The 14955-nt window shown below is 37.6% G+C and overlaps 1 pseudogene across 1 annotated transcript in view; it reads left to right on the top strand.

Annotated features, from left to right (window-relative positions):
• LOC309849196 (nucleophosmin-like) overlaps nt 1-14955 on the top strand; it is a 56501-nt pseudogene that overhangs the window by 36945 nt on the left and 4601 nt on the right. Inside the window, exon 2 of the transcript in view lies at nt 13888-13951. The product of the transcript in view is annotated as a nucleophosmin-like (transcript). The remainder of the gene's footprint in view (nt 1-13887; nt 13952-14955) is intronic.

Here is a 14955-nt window from a genome sequence, read left to right as displayed (position 1 = left end):
TACGTGGCCAGTAGTAGTCACTGAGGTAATATGTTTTCTGCACAGCATACTTTCTGTTATAGCACACATTATATTATTGCCTTATTATCTGAGTGGATCATACTTCACGCTTATAAAATTAAGGTGATGGACTCAACTTCTCTAGATGCTGCAAGAATCACTTCTCCACTGAGAGTGATTCTAGTGGAGTACTAAAGAAGTCGAATATAAAGAAATTTTGACATAAAACTTTTCTGACTTCAAATTTTACAGTAGTAGTGTTAGTAATAGTTTAAAAATACATTTAGACCAGAGGAGATATTATAGTGACTTAATTCAGACTGACGGGTGATGGGTTTAGGGGTTGGTATTAGTTTGAAAACAATATAGAATGTGATTTCGAAGATGGCGGAGAAGTAGCAGGCTGAGATGACATCAGGTAACATGAGATCAGCTAGATAGTTTATCAAACCATTCCACACACCTTCAATTCCAACAGGATATCAAATAGAAGAAGAGCAACAATTCTAAAAACAGAAAACCAACCACTTTCTGAAAGGTAGGACCTGCAGAGAAGTGAATCCAAAGTGATAGGAAGACAGACCGCAGGGGTAGGGGCCGGCTCCTAGCAAGCCGTGGAGCACAAAATCAGAACTTTTAAAAGTCTGCTCCACTGAGGGACATCGCTCCAGAGCCTAAGCCGGGGTGAAGCCCACACAGGGACAGTGTGGTCTCAGGCCCACGGGGTGACAGAAGGATTGAGGGTGTCTGAGTGTCACAGAGCCTGCAGGTATTAGAGCAGGGAAGTGGGCTACAGAGACAGGGCTGAGGAGTGAGCTCTCAATTCCAGGTTACCTTAAACTGTGATCTGTGGCAGAGTCAGGCCACTGCTGTGTGAGCACAGATCCCACAAGATCCAGGGAGACCCCCCTGGAAGAGCACAGGGATCTGCTGGGTTTGGAGACTCCAGCCAGGGCTGTGTGCCAGAAACAGAGATGCTTGGTCACAGGCTGGGTGAGCTCAGAGCATGGCCGGAGGCCAGGGAGATGGGAGTGATTGAGCGCTTTTCTCTGAGGGCGTATTGAGGAGTGGGGCCCCAAGCTCTCCGCTCCTCCAGACCGGAGATTGGGAGGCCACTATTTTCATTCCTGTCCTCCACAGCTCTGTGGAAAGCATTCAGGGAACAAAAGCTCCCAAAAGCGAACGTGAGCAGATTACTTAGCCCGACCACTGTTAAGGGCAGTGCAATTCCACCTCAGGCAAAGACACCTGAGAATCACTACAAGAGGCCCCACCCCCAGAAGATCAGCAAGAAATCCAGCCAAGACCAAGTTCACAAATTACCCGGAGAACAGTGGAGTTCCAGAGGAGGAGAAAGCAAAGCATGGAATTCATAGCTTCCCCCCATGATTCTTTAGTCTTCCAAAGTTAATTAATTTGTTTTTATTTTGTTTTTTCTTATCCTGAAATTTTTTAAAACTTTTATTCTTTTCTCTTTTAATGTTTTTTAACTGGTTTATCTTAACAATACCTTTGATTTAAAAAATCTTTTTTGAACCTTTATTATTATACTCATATTTTATCCTTCATTGCATCTAACTTTATTTTTTGTATACACATAGGGTTTTCTCTTCTAAAAAAAATTGGGATACAATTTCTGCTAATAGATCAAAATATACCTTAAATCTATCACAAGGCTTTGTCCTAGTCTCCAGCCTGAGCAAATTCTCTCCACTTTCCTTTTCTTATTTCTCCCAGTCAACTTATCTACTCCTTCCTAAGAAGTGTTTTAAAAACGATTTTCATCTTTATAGTCATATTCCATCCCTTCATCATGTTTACTCTTATTTTGTGTGTTTGTGTGTGTGTGTGTGTGTGTATATATATATATATATATATATATATATATATATTCATTCTTTAAAATTTTGGGAGGTAGTTTCTTCTAAAAGACCAAAATATTCCCAAAATTAACTGGGTGACTCTGTTCTATTGACCAGTCTAATATACATATTTTCTTTTTTTTATGTTTTTTTTTCTTTATTTTTTAATCTTTTTTTTTTTTCCCCTTAACTTCTTTTTACTCCCTTTCTTTCCCCACAATTTGGGGTCTCTTCTGATTTGTTTAAAGCACATTTTCCTGGGGTCTTTGCCACCCCTTTAGTATTTTATTTGCTCCTTTATATATTCCTATCTGGATAAAATGACAAAGTGAAAAAACTCACCACAAAAAGAAGAATAAGAGCAGTACCAAAGACTAGGGACCTAATCAATACAGAATTGGTAATATGTCAGATCTAGAGTTCAGAATGACGATTCTCAAGGTGCTAGATGGGCTCGAAAAAGGAATGGAAGATATTAGAGAAACCCAGTCTGGAGAAATAAAAGCCCTTTCTGGAGAAATAAAAGAACTAAAATCTAACCAAGCTGAAATCAAAAAAGCTTTTCATGTGGTGCAATAAAAAATGGAGGTTCTTCCTGTTAGGATAAATGAAGCAGAAGAGAGAATTAGTGATATAGAAGACCAAATGACAGAGAAAAAAGAAGCTGAGCAAAAGAGACAAACAACTACTGGACTACAAGGGGAGAATTTGAGAGATAAGTGATACCATAAGATGAAACAACATTAGAATAATTGGGATTCCAGAAGAAGAAAGAGAGAGGGGAGCAGAAAGTATATTGGAGAGAATTTCCCTAATATGGCAACAAGCATCAAAATCTAGGAGGTGCAGAGAATCCCCCTCAAAATCAATAAGAATAGGTCCACACCCCATCATCTAATAGTAAAATTTACAAGTCTTAGTAACAAAGAGAAAATCCTGAAAGCAGCCCGGGACAAGAAGTCTGTAACATACAATGGTAAAAATATTAGATTTGCAACAGACTTATCCACAGAGACCTGGCAGACCAGAAAGAACTGGCATGATATATTCAGAGCACTAAATGAGGAAAAACATGCAGCCAAGAATACTATATCCAGGTAGGCAATCATTGAAAATAGAAGGAGAGATAAAAAATCTTCCAGGACAAACAAAAACCAAAACAATTTGTAAACACCAAACCAGCTCTACAAAAAATATTGAAAGGGGTCCTCTAAGCAAAGAGAGAACCTAAAAGTAGTAGACCAGAAAGTATCAGAGGGAATATACAGTAATAGTCACCTTACGGGCAATACAATGACACTAAATTCATATCTCTCAATAGTTACCCTGAAAATAAATGGGCTAAATGCCCCAATCAAAAGACACAGGGTATCAGAATGGATAAAAAAACAAAACCCATCAATATGATGTCTATAATAAACACATTTTAGACCCAAAGACACATCCAGATTTAAAGTGAGGTGGTGGGAACAATTTATACCATGTTATGGACATCAAAAGAAAGCTAGGGTGGCAATCCTTATATAAGATCAATTAGATTTTAAGCCAAAGACTATAATAAGAGACAAGGAAGGACACTATATCATACTCAAAGTGTCCAATAGTACATTAAAAGGATTATTCACCACGAGCAAATGGGATATATTCTAGGGCTGCAAGGTTGGTTCAATATCCACAAATCAATCAATGTGATACAATACATTAATAAAAGGAAGCATAAGAACAATATTATACTCTTAATAGATGAGTATTAGAAATAGAAATAGACCCTCAACTCTATGGTCAACTAATTTTGACAAAGCAGGAAAGAATGTCCAATGGGGAAAAGATAGTCTCTTCAACAAATGGTGTTGGGAAAATTGGACAGCCACATGCAGAAAAATGAAACTGGACCGTTTCCTTATACCACACATGAAAATAAACTCAAAATGGATGAAGGCCCTCAGTGTGAGACAGGAATCTATCAAAATCCTTGAGGAGAACACAGGCAGCAACCACTTTGACCTCAGCCACAGCAACTTCTTCCTAGAAACATCACCAAAGTCAAGGGAAGAAAGGGCAAAAATGAACTATTGGAACTTCATCAAGATCAAAAGCTTTTGCACAGCAAAGGAAACAGTCAACCAAACCAAAAGACAACCGACAGGATGAGAGAAGATATTCACAAATGACATATCAGATAAAGGGCTAGTATCCAAAATCTATAAAGAACTTATCAAACTCAACACCCAAGGAACAAATCATCCAATTAAGAAATGGGTAGAAGACATGAACAGACATTTCTGCAAAGACGACATCTAGATGGCAAACAGACACATGAAAAAGTGCTCACTATCACTTGGCATCAGGGAAATACAAATCAAAACCACAATGAGATACCACCTCACACCAGTCATAATGGCTAAAATTAACAAGTCAGGAAATGACACATGTTGGCAAGGGTGCAGAGAAAGGGGAAACCTTCTACACTGTTGGTAGGAATGCAAGCTGGTACAGCCACTCTGAAAAACAATAAGGACGTTCCTCTAAAAGTTGAAAATAGAGCTACACTCTATCCAGCAATTGCACTACTGGGTATTTACCCCAAAGATACAAATGTAGTGATCAGAAATGGCATGTGCACCTGAATGTTTATAGCAGCAATGTCCACAATAGCCAAACTACGGAAAGAACCTAGATGTCCATCATCAGATGAATGGATAATGAAGATGTGGTAATATATACATATACATACATACAATGGAATACTATGTAGCCATCAAAAGAAACAAAGTCTTGCCATTTGCAAGGACGTGGATGGAACTAAAAGGTATCATGCTATGTGAAATAAGTCAATCATAGAAAGAGAATTATCATATGATCTCTGATATGAGCAATTTGAGAGGCAGGACTGGGGGTTGTGGGTGGTAGGGAGGGAAAAAGATGAAACAAGATGGGACCTGGATGGGAGACAAACCATAAGAGACTCTTAATTTCACAAAACAAACTGAGGATTGCCAAGGTGATGGGGGCTAGGGAGAGGGTGGTGGGTTAATGGACATTGGGGAAGGTATGTGCTATGAAGTGTGCAAACCTGGTAATTCACAGACCTGTACCCCTACGGTTAATAATACATTATATGTTAATAAAAAATAAAAAACTAATTAAAAGAAAAAGAAAACAATATAGAATGCATACCTCATCCCACCACACACTATGCAAAGTGATATAGGAACAAAGAGAAGTTTTAGACATTATGTGAATCTCTGAAATTGTTGCTCCATTAGGAAGTGTGAGTAATGAAGAGAAAGTACTTGGAGAATCATCAGAAATTTCAATGTTTGTATAGACAGTAAATATAATATAAATTACATCTGAAAATGCAGAAGGAAGTTTGGATCTAATTTAAACAGAAAAGATTAAGTCTGACTTTTCCAAAAGTGTTGTTTATGGATAATGTGTAGGACATAATTTTGTTAAGACGTGATTTTAAAATGTAGGCATTTGTTTTGTGTGAATATACACTTTTGGCTCTGCACCCACAATCAGTTAAGAATTACATGCATATTTTTCAGAGTTACTGGATTACACTGAGTACCAAAAAGTCACATGAATAAATTAAATTAAAGGATTTCATATTATAAAAATATTGGGATATTAGTAAATCCTAAAATTATTGTGTAGTATATGCCATCAATTTTTTTCTACATCTAGTTACTTTTAAAAACTTAAATTTTCTAGTATTCTCATCAACTGTTCTTTTGTAAATAGTAAGCGATATTTGTTTTATATTTAAAACATTGAGTTCAATTTATATATTCACATAAATGTATGCATACAGTATTGCCAGACACACCACACAATAACTTCATGAATACTTAATGCTTTCTATTCAGAATGTACATAGATTTCATGAAGTCCCTCCACTGCTGCATAAACAGTTCATAAAACCAGCATGATCTGACTGTGCAAGTACTTTTTAAAATTAACTCGATAGTAAATTTTAATTATTTATCCAAAATGTATTATGAGCTTATATTTTGCCAGTAGTGTTTGATGGCAACATTGTGACTAGGCTTAAACTCTTACACAACATAAGTTATTTAAGATAAAATATAGAATATATTTAGATTATTATGTCATCATGTTATGGTTCTTGGTTCTTATCTCAAATAATTAATAAAAGCATATTGCTAGAGTAAAGTGTATGGTAATTTTTTTTTCTAATAGCATATGTATACGGATATACTGTAAAAAAGAAAAAAAAGAAAGGAAAAAGAAGCCACTTAGCACTCTTATAAAAAGGCATCCCACATAATGATCATGATTGGGCATGATTCCTTGAGCTATGCTTTCACTATTTTCTTTTCAGCTTGTTTACCATTAAGCAGGCAATTGGGTTATTTTGTGTGATAGATCTATTTCCTGACACAATGTCTACATATTGCCAACAGCTCATTGAGTGAAAACAAACTGCATGACATACCAAAGAAGCCTGCATATATATATATATATATATATATATATATATATATATATACACACACACACACGACATATATATATATAGCTTATAAAACTTAGTGATACTGGCAAAACTTGTAATTCTTCAGCAACAAATGCTACCTAAATAATGACAAATTGCAATAAAATGTATAATGAACAAGGCTGTTGCAGTTGACAACAAAGTGATGGTCGTGTTAGAGAAATGTTTCAGGAGAAAAGAAAATAATTTAAGTGGAATCAAGTATAAAATGAAATATACTAGAATTCACAAAATAATACAACTTGAGTTAGTGATAACAATTTCTGGTAATATCTACTTCATAATGGAATTTATTGCACAAGTTCTAATAGAAAGTCCTGCTGAATGCAGTTAAAAGCCATTTAAGCTGAACAGTGATGACTATATGTCATCATGTCTTCTGTTGAATTTTATGCAAGAATAAAACCAGGAAACACTGCATTTTCTTTTTTCTTTTTTTTTTCCAATTTTTTTATTTTTTATTTTTATTGTTTATTTTTTATAAACATATATTTTTATCCCCAGGGGTACAGGTCTGTGAATCACCAGGTTTACACACTTCACAGCACTCACCAAAGCACATACCCTCCACAATGTCCATAATCCCACCCCCGTCTCCCAAACCCCCTCCCCCCAGCAACCCTCAGTTTGTTTTGTGAGATTAAGAGTCACTTATGGTTTGTCTCCCTCCCAATCCCATCTTGTTTCATTGATTCTTCTCCTACCCACTTAAGCCCCCATGTTGCATCACCACTTCCTCATATCAGGGAGATCATATGAGAGTTGTCTTTCGTTGCTTGACTTATTTTGCTAAGCATGACACGCTCTAGTTCCATCCATGTTGTTGCAAATGACAAGATTTCATTTCTTTTGATGGCTGCATAGTATTCCATTGTGTATATATACCACATCTTCTTGATCCATTCATCTGTTGATGGACATCTAGATTCTTTCCATAGTTTGGCTATTGTGGACATTGCTGCTATAAACATTCGGGTGCACGTGCCCCTTTGGATCACTACGTTTGTATCTTTAGGGTAAATACCCAATAGTGCAATTGCTGGGTCATAGGGCAGTTCTATTTTCAACATTTTGAGGAAACTTCATGCTGTTTTCCAGAGTGGCTGTACCAGCTTGCATTCCCATCAACAGTGTAGGAGGGTTCCCCTTTCTCCACATCCTCGCCAGCATCTGTCATTTCCTGACTTGTTGATTTTAGCCATTCTGACTGGTGTGAGGTGATATCGCATTGTGGTTTTGATTTGTATTTCCCTGATGCTGAATGATATGGAGCACTTTTTCATGTGTCTGTTGGCCATCTGGATGTCTTCTTTGCAGAAATGTCTGCTCATGTCCTCTGCCCATTTCTTGATTGGATTATTTGTTCTTTGGGTGTTGAGTTTGCTAAGTTCTTTATAGATTGTGGACACTAGTCCTTTATCTGATATGTCGTTTGCAAATATCTTCTCCCATTCTGTCAGTTGTCTTTTGATTTTGTTAACTGTTTCCTTTGCTGTGCAAAAGCTTTTGATCTTGATGAAATCCCAATAGTTCATTTTTTCCCTTGCTTCCCTTGCCTTTGGCGTTGTTCCTAGGAAAATGTTGCTGCGGCTGAGGTCGAAGAGGTTGCTGCCTATGTTCTCCTCAAGGATTTTGAAGGATTCCTTTCGCACATTGAGGTCCTTCATCCATTTTGAGTCTATTTTTGTGTGTGGTGCAAGGAAATGGTCCAATTTCATTTTTCTGCATGTGGCTGTCCAATTTTCCCAGCACTATTTATTGAAGAGGCTGTCTTTTTTCCATTGGACATTCTTTCCTGCTTTGTCGAAGATTAGTTGACCATAGAGTTGAGGGTCTATTTCTGGGCTCTTTATTCTGCTCCATTGATCTATGTGTCTGTTTCTGTGCCAGTACCATGCTGTCTTGATGATGACAGCTTTGGAATAGAGCTTGAAGTCCGGAATTGTGATGCCACCAACGTTGGCTTTCTTTTTTAATATCCCTTTGGCTATTCGAGGTCTTTTCTGGTTCCATATAAATTTTAGAATTATTTGTTCCATTTCTTTGAAAAAGATGGATGATAGTTTGATAGGAATTGCATTAAATGTGTAGATTGCTTTAGGTAGCATAGACATTTTCACAATATTTATTCTTCCAATCCAGGAGCATGGAACATTTTTCCATTTCTTTGTGTCTTCCTCAATTTCTTTCATGAGTACTTTATAGTTTTCTGAGTATAGATTCTGTGTCTCTTTGGTTAGGTTTATTCCTAGGTATCTTATGGTTTTGGATGCAATTGTAAATGGGATTGACTCCTTAATTTCTCTTTCTTCTGTCTTGCTGTTGGTGTAGAGAAATGCAACTGATTTCTGTGCATTGATTTTATATCCTGACACTTTACTGAATTCCTGTATAAGTTCTAGCAGTTTTGGAGTGGAGTCTTTTGGGTTTTCCACATATAGTATCATATCATCTGCGAAGAGTGATAATTTGACTTCTTCTTTGCCGATTTGGATGCCTTTAATTTCCTTTTGTTGTCTGATTGCTGAGGCTAGGAATTCTAGGTCTATGTTGAATAGCAGTGATGATAATGGACATCCCTGCCATGTTCCTGACCTTAGTGGAAAAGCTTTCAGTTTTTCTCCATTGAGAATGATATTTGTGGTGGGATTTTCATAGATGGCTTTGATGATATTGAGGTATGTGCCCTCTATCCCTACACTTTGAAGAGTTTTGATCAGGAAGGGATGCTGTACTTTGTCAAATGCTTTTCTAGCATCTATTGAGAGTATCATATGGTTCTTGTTCTTTCTTTTATTAATGTGTGGTATCACATTGATTGACTTGCAGATGTTGAACCAACCTTGCAGCCCTGGTATAAATCCCACTTGGTCGTGGTGAATAATCCTTTTAATGTACTGTTGAATCCTATTGGCTAGTATTTTGTTGAGTATTTTCGCATCTGTGATCATCAAGGATATTGGACTATAGCTCTCTTTTTTGATGGGATCCTTTTCTGGTTTTGGGATCAAGGTGATGCTGGCCTCATAAAATGAGTTTGGAAGTTTTCCTTCCATTTCAATTTTTTGGAACAGTTTCAGGAGAATAAGAATTAGTTCTTCTTTAAATGTTTGGTAGAATTCCCCCGGGAAACCGTCTGGCCCTGGGCTTTTGTTTGTTTGGAGATTTTTAATGACTGTTTCAATCTCCTTATTGGTTATGGGTCTGTTCAGGCTTTCTATTTCTTCCTGGTTCAGTTGTGGTAGTTTATATGTTTCTAGGAATGCATCCATTTCTTCCAGATTGTCAAATTTATTGGTGTAGAGTTGCTCATAGTATGTTCTTATAATAGTTTGTATTTCTTTGGTGTTGGTTGTGATCTCTCCTCTTTCATTCATGATTTTATTTATTTGGGTCCTTTCTCTTTTCTTTTTGATAAGTCTGGCCAGGGGGTTATCAATTTTATTAATTCTTTCAAGGAATCAGCTCCTAGTTTCATTGATTTGTTCTATTGTTTTTTTTTTTGGTTTCTATTTCATTGATTTCTGCTCTGATCTTTATGATTTCTCTTCTCCTGCTGGGCTTAGGGTTTCTTTCTTGTTCTTTCTCCAGCTCCTGTAGGTGTAGGGTTAGGTTGTGTACCTGAGACCTTTCTTGTTTCTTGAGAAAGTCTTGTACCACTATATATTTTCCTCTCAGGATTCCTTTGTTGTGTCCCACAGATTTTGAACCATTGTATTTCATTATCATTTGTTTCCATGATTTTTTTCAATTCTTCTTTAATTTCCCTGTTGACCCATTCATTCTTTAGAAGGATGCTGTTTAGTCTCCATGTATTTGGGTTCTTTCCAAACTTCCTTTTGTGGTTGAGTTCTAGCTTTAGAGCATTGTGGTCTGAAAATATGCAGGGAATGATTCCAATCTTTTGATGCCGGTTGAGTCCTGATTTAGGACCGAGAATGTGATGTATTCTGGAGAATGTTCCATGTGCACTAGAGAAGAATGTGTATTCTGTTGCTTGGGGATGAAATATTCTGAATATATCAGTGATGTCCATCTGGTCCACTGTGTTGTTTAAGGCCTTTATTTCCTTGCTGATCTTTTGCTTGGATGATCTGTCCATTTCAGTGAGGGGGGTGTTAAAGTCCCCTACTATTATTGTATTATTGTTGATGTGTTTCTTTGATTTTGTATTAATTGGTTTATATAGTTGGCTGCTCCCACATTGGGGGCATAGATATTTAAAATTGTTAAATCTTCTTGTTGGACAGACCCTTTGAGTATGATATAGTGTCCTTCCTCATCTCTTATTATAGTCTTTGGCTTAAAATCGAATTGATCTGATATAAGGATTGCCACTCCTGCTTTCTTCTGATGTCCATTAGCATGGTAAATTCTTTTCCACCCCCTCACTTTAAATCTGGAGGTGTCTTCGGGCTTAAAATGAGTTTCTTGGAGGAAACATATAGATGGGTTTTGTTTTTTTATCCATTCTGATACCCTGTGTCTTTTGACAGGGGCATTTAGCCCATTCACATTCAGGGTAACTATTGAGAGATATGAATTTAGTGCCATTGTATTGCCTGTAAGGTGACTGTTACTGTATATGGTCTCTGTTCCTTTCTGATCTACAACTTGTAGGCTCTCTCTTTGCTTAGAGGACCCCTTTCAATATTTCCTGTAGAGCTGGTTTGGTGTTTGCAAATTCTTTCAGTTTTTGTTTGTCCTGGAAGCTTTTAATCTCTCCTTCTATTTTCAATGATAGCCTAGCTGGATATAGTATTCTTGGCTGCATGTTTTTCTTGTTTAGTGCTCTGAAAATATCATGCCAGATCTTTCTGGCCTGCCAGGTCTCTGTGGAGAAGTCAGCTGCCAATCTAATATTTTTACCATTGTATGTTACAGACTTCTTTTCCCGGGCTGCTTTCAGGATTTTCTCTTTGTCACTGAGACTTGTAAATTTTACTATTAGGTGACAGGGTGTGGGCCTATTCTTATTGATTTTGAGGGGCGTTCTCTGAACCTCCTGAATTTTGATGCTCGTTCCCTTTGCCATATTGGGGAAATTTTCCCCATAATTCTCTCCAGTATACCTTCTGCTCCCCTCTCTCTTTCTTCTTCTTCTGGAATCCCAATTATTCTAATGTTGTTTCGTCTTATGGTGTCACTTATCTCTCGAATTCTCCCCTCATGGCCCAGTAGCTGTTTGTCCCTCTTTTGCTCAGCTTCTTTATTCTCTGTCATTTGGTCTTCTATATCACTGATTCTTTCTTCTGCCTCATTTATCCTAGCAGTGAGAGCCTCCATTTTTGATTGCACCTCATTAATAGCTTTTTTGATTTCAACTTGGTTAGATTTTAGTTCTTTTATTTCTCCAGAAAGGGCTTTTATATCTCTCGAGAGGGTTTCTCTAATATCTTCCATGCCTTTTTAGAGCCCCGCTAGAACCTTGAGAATTGTCATTCTGAACTCTAGATTTGACATATTACCAATGTCTGTATTGATTAGGTCCCTAGTCTTTGGCACTGCCTCTTGTTCTTTTTTTTGTGTTGAATTTTTCCGTCTTGTCATTTTGTCCAGATAAGAGTATATGAAGGGGCAAGTAAAATACTAAAAGGGTGGCAACAAGCCCTGGAAAATATGTTTTAACCAAATTAGAAGAGATCCAAAATCATGAGGGGGGAGAAAGGGGATAAAAAGATCTTCAAAAAGGAAGAAAGAAAAAAAAAAAAAAAGAAAAGAAAAAAGAAAAAAAAAGAAAATAAAAGAATTAAAAAAAGAAAACACCTAAGAAAATATAAAAAAGAAAAAATATATATATTAGATAAACTAGTAAAAAATCGTTGAAAAAAAAAAAAGGTAACAGTTAAAAAAAAAAATTTTACCCGAAGGTGAGAAAAAAAAACAAAAAATGAAAAAGAAAAAAATAAAATTAACTGCAAGACTAAGAAAAATCACAGGGAAAAAGCTATGAGTTCCGAGCTTGGCTTTCTCCTCCTCTGGAATTCTGCTGATCTCCTTGGTATTGAAACCGCACTCCTTGGTAGGTGAACTTGGTCTAGGCTGGATTTCTTGTTGATCTTCTGGGGGAGGGGCCTGTTGTAGTGATTCTCAAGTGTCTTTACCCCAGGCGGAATTTCACCGCCCTTACCCGGGGCCGGGGTGAGTAATCCGCTCGGGTTTGCTTTCAGGAGCTTTTGTTCCCTGGGCGCTTTCCGTAGAGTTCTGGAGGACGGGAATACAAATGGCGGCCTCCTGGTCTCCCGCCCGTAGGAGCCGAGAGCCCAGGGCCGCACTCCTCAGTGCGCCCTCAGTGAACAGCGCCCATTTTCTCCCGTCTGCCTGACCTCTGGCCGCGCTCTGAGCTCACTGATCCTGCGACCGGTTCAAGGTCACCCCGAGCTGCGATCTTACTGTCAGCTCTGTCTCTGTAGCCGGCTTTCCCGTTCCAATACCGGCAAGCTCTGTGACACTCAGACACCCCCGATCCTTCTGTGACCCTGTGGGACTTGAGGCCACGCTGACCCCGTGTGGGCTTTGCCCCAGGTAGCCTCTGGAGCGATGTCCCTCAGTGGAACAGACTTTTAAAAGTCCTGATTTTGTGCGCCGTTGCTCCGCCGCTTGCTGGGAGCCAGCCCCTCCCCCCGGGGTCTATCTTCCCATGGCTTTGGATTCACTTCTCTGCCGGTCCTACCTTTCAGAAAGTGGTTGTTTTTCTGTTTCCAGAATTGCTGTTCTTCTTCTCTTCGGTCTGCCGATGGATTTTCAGGTGTTTGCAATCTTTAGATAAGCTATCTAGCTGATCTCTGGCTAGCTGAAGTAGTCTCAGCCTGCTACTTCTCCGCTATCTTGACTCCTCCTCCAACACTGCATTTTCAATAAGAAAACTGACAGGGAGAGAATCCTTAGATATCTGCATTTAGATAGACTGCCCAACATTGTATTTCTGCCACTTGTGACTCATCCTCTTTTGAATCCAAACCCTGAAAGCTAAAAACTTGTGTTTATAACTACAGAAATGCAGTTTTATGTCATTTCACACAGTAGACAATGAAAAATCATACTTGCAAATATTTGAAGATAATTTATAATCTTTATCACCAGCTGATAATTAAAAGTATATAACTAAATTATTTTTATTTATTTTATTACTTGACTAAATTTAATTTAATTTGGTTTTCAGGCTACATATAAAAATTTTAGTTTGAACCTCAAATTGAAAGAGAACATAATCCAAGGCCAGTGATTCTTAAACTTTGCTGTACAGTAGAATCACCAGGCGGAAGAGAGAGAGAGGGGTCTCTAAAATACTGAGGGGCTCCTGGGTGGCTTAGTGAGTTAATCATCTGCCTTCAGCTCAATTCATGATCTCAGGGTCCTGGGATCTAGCCTTGTGTCAGGCTCCCTATAAGCAGTCTGCTTCTTCTGGTCCTGCCCTCACTTGTGTGCTCTCACTCTCTCAAATAAATAAATAAAATCTTTAAAAATATATTGATATTTATTTTTTGCTTTTATCTGCAGATTTACAGACTTGATATGGGCGATTACCTTGTCATCTGTTTTAGAAGTTCTCTACATGATTTCAGTATTCAGTATAGTTTGAGAAGCTAAAGCCCTATTCTTTTTCAAAGACTGGTTTTGGAGAATCTGAATGGAACTGAAAATTGAGAATACAACTGAAACATTTTGATATTACTATCAAACTGTACGTTAATGATCACTATGCCTTCTGAAACCCCATTAACTATATTACCAATGATGGGGGAGGCTTAAAATAATAATTCAAGCTCTGTTCGTGATCTTGATCTAACAAAACCTCATATTTGGCCTTGACTATCTATATCAAACCCAAATTAAGCTGCTACATGTAGTGTATGTTCTAGACCAAAGTCAATGACTATTGATCCTAGTTCAAAGTAATGAGCTGGAGTAGACATGGTGAAAAGACCGAAACTAATAATCCTTAAAAAAAAAAACAAAAAAAAAAACCCACTAATAATCCTTGATCACATACTGCTGTGTGTTCTCCTTCTTAAATTTTTCTTATAGCAATATCATTAGATCTAAGCAATATCATTAGAACTAAGTTCCTCATTATTTGGTAGATTTTAAAAATTGGTAATTTGGAGAGTTAATTATCTTGTTCAAAGTATGGGCTTAGGCAGGAATCATAAAAAATTCTGACTCAAAAGACTTTCATCTTTTTAACTTGCTGGATTTTCATTTTAGTTCCTTCTAGAACACAAGAAATCATAAAAATGATTGAGATGTAGAATTTTTTTAAAAAGATTTTATTTATTTATTTGACAGACAGAGACCACAAATAGACAGAGAGGCAGGCAGAGACAGAGAGAGGGGGAAACAGGGTCCCTGCTGTGCAGAGAGCCCAATGTGGGGCTCCATCCCAGGACCCTTGGACCAGGACCCGAGCAGAAAGCAGAGGCTTTAACCCACTGAGCCAACCAGGTGCCTCAAGATGTAGAATTAAAAGAACAATTTGGATCATAGTGCCATAAACCATAGGATAGATGGGTCTCATCATTGTTAAAGATGTGGAGGAGAAAAAACATATATGTGAATTAACAAAAG

The sequence above is a fragment of the Mustela nivalis genome (genome assembly GCF_964662115.1).
Source record: "Mustela nivalis genome assembly, chromosome: 15".
NCBI lineage: Eukaryota > Metazoa > Chordata > Mammalia > Carnivora > Mustelidae > Mustela > Mustela nivalis.
The sequence above is the reverse complement of the archived record's forward strand: the minus strand, read 5'-3'. Positions and strand labels throughout refer to the sequence as shown.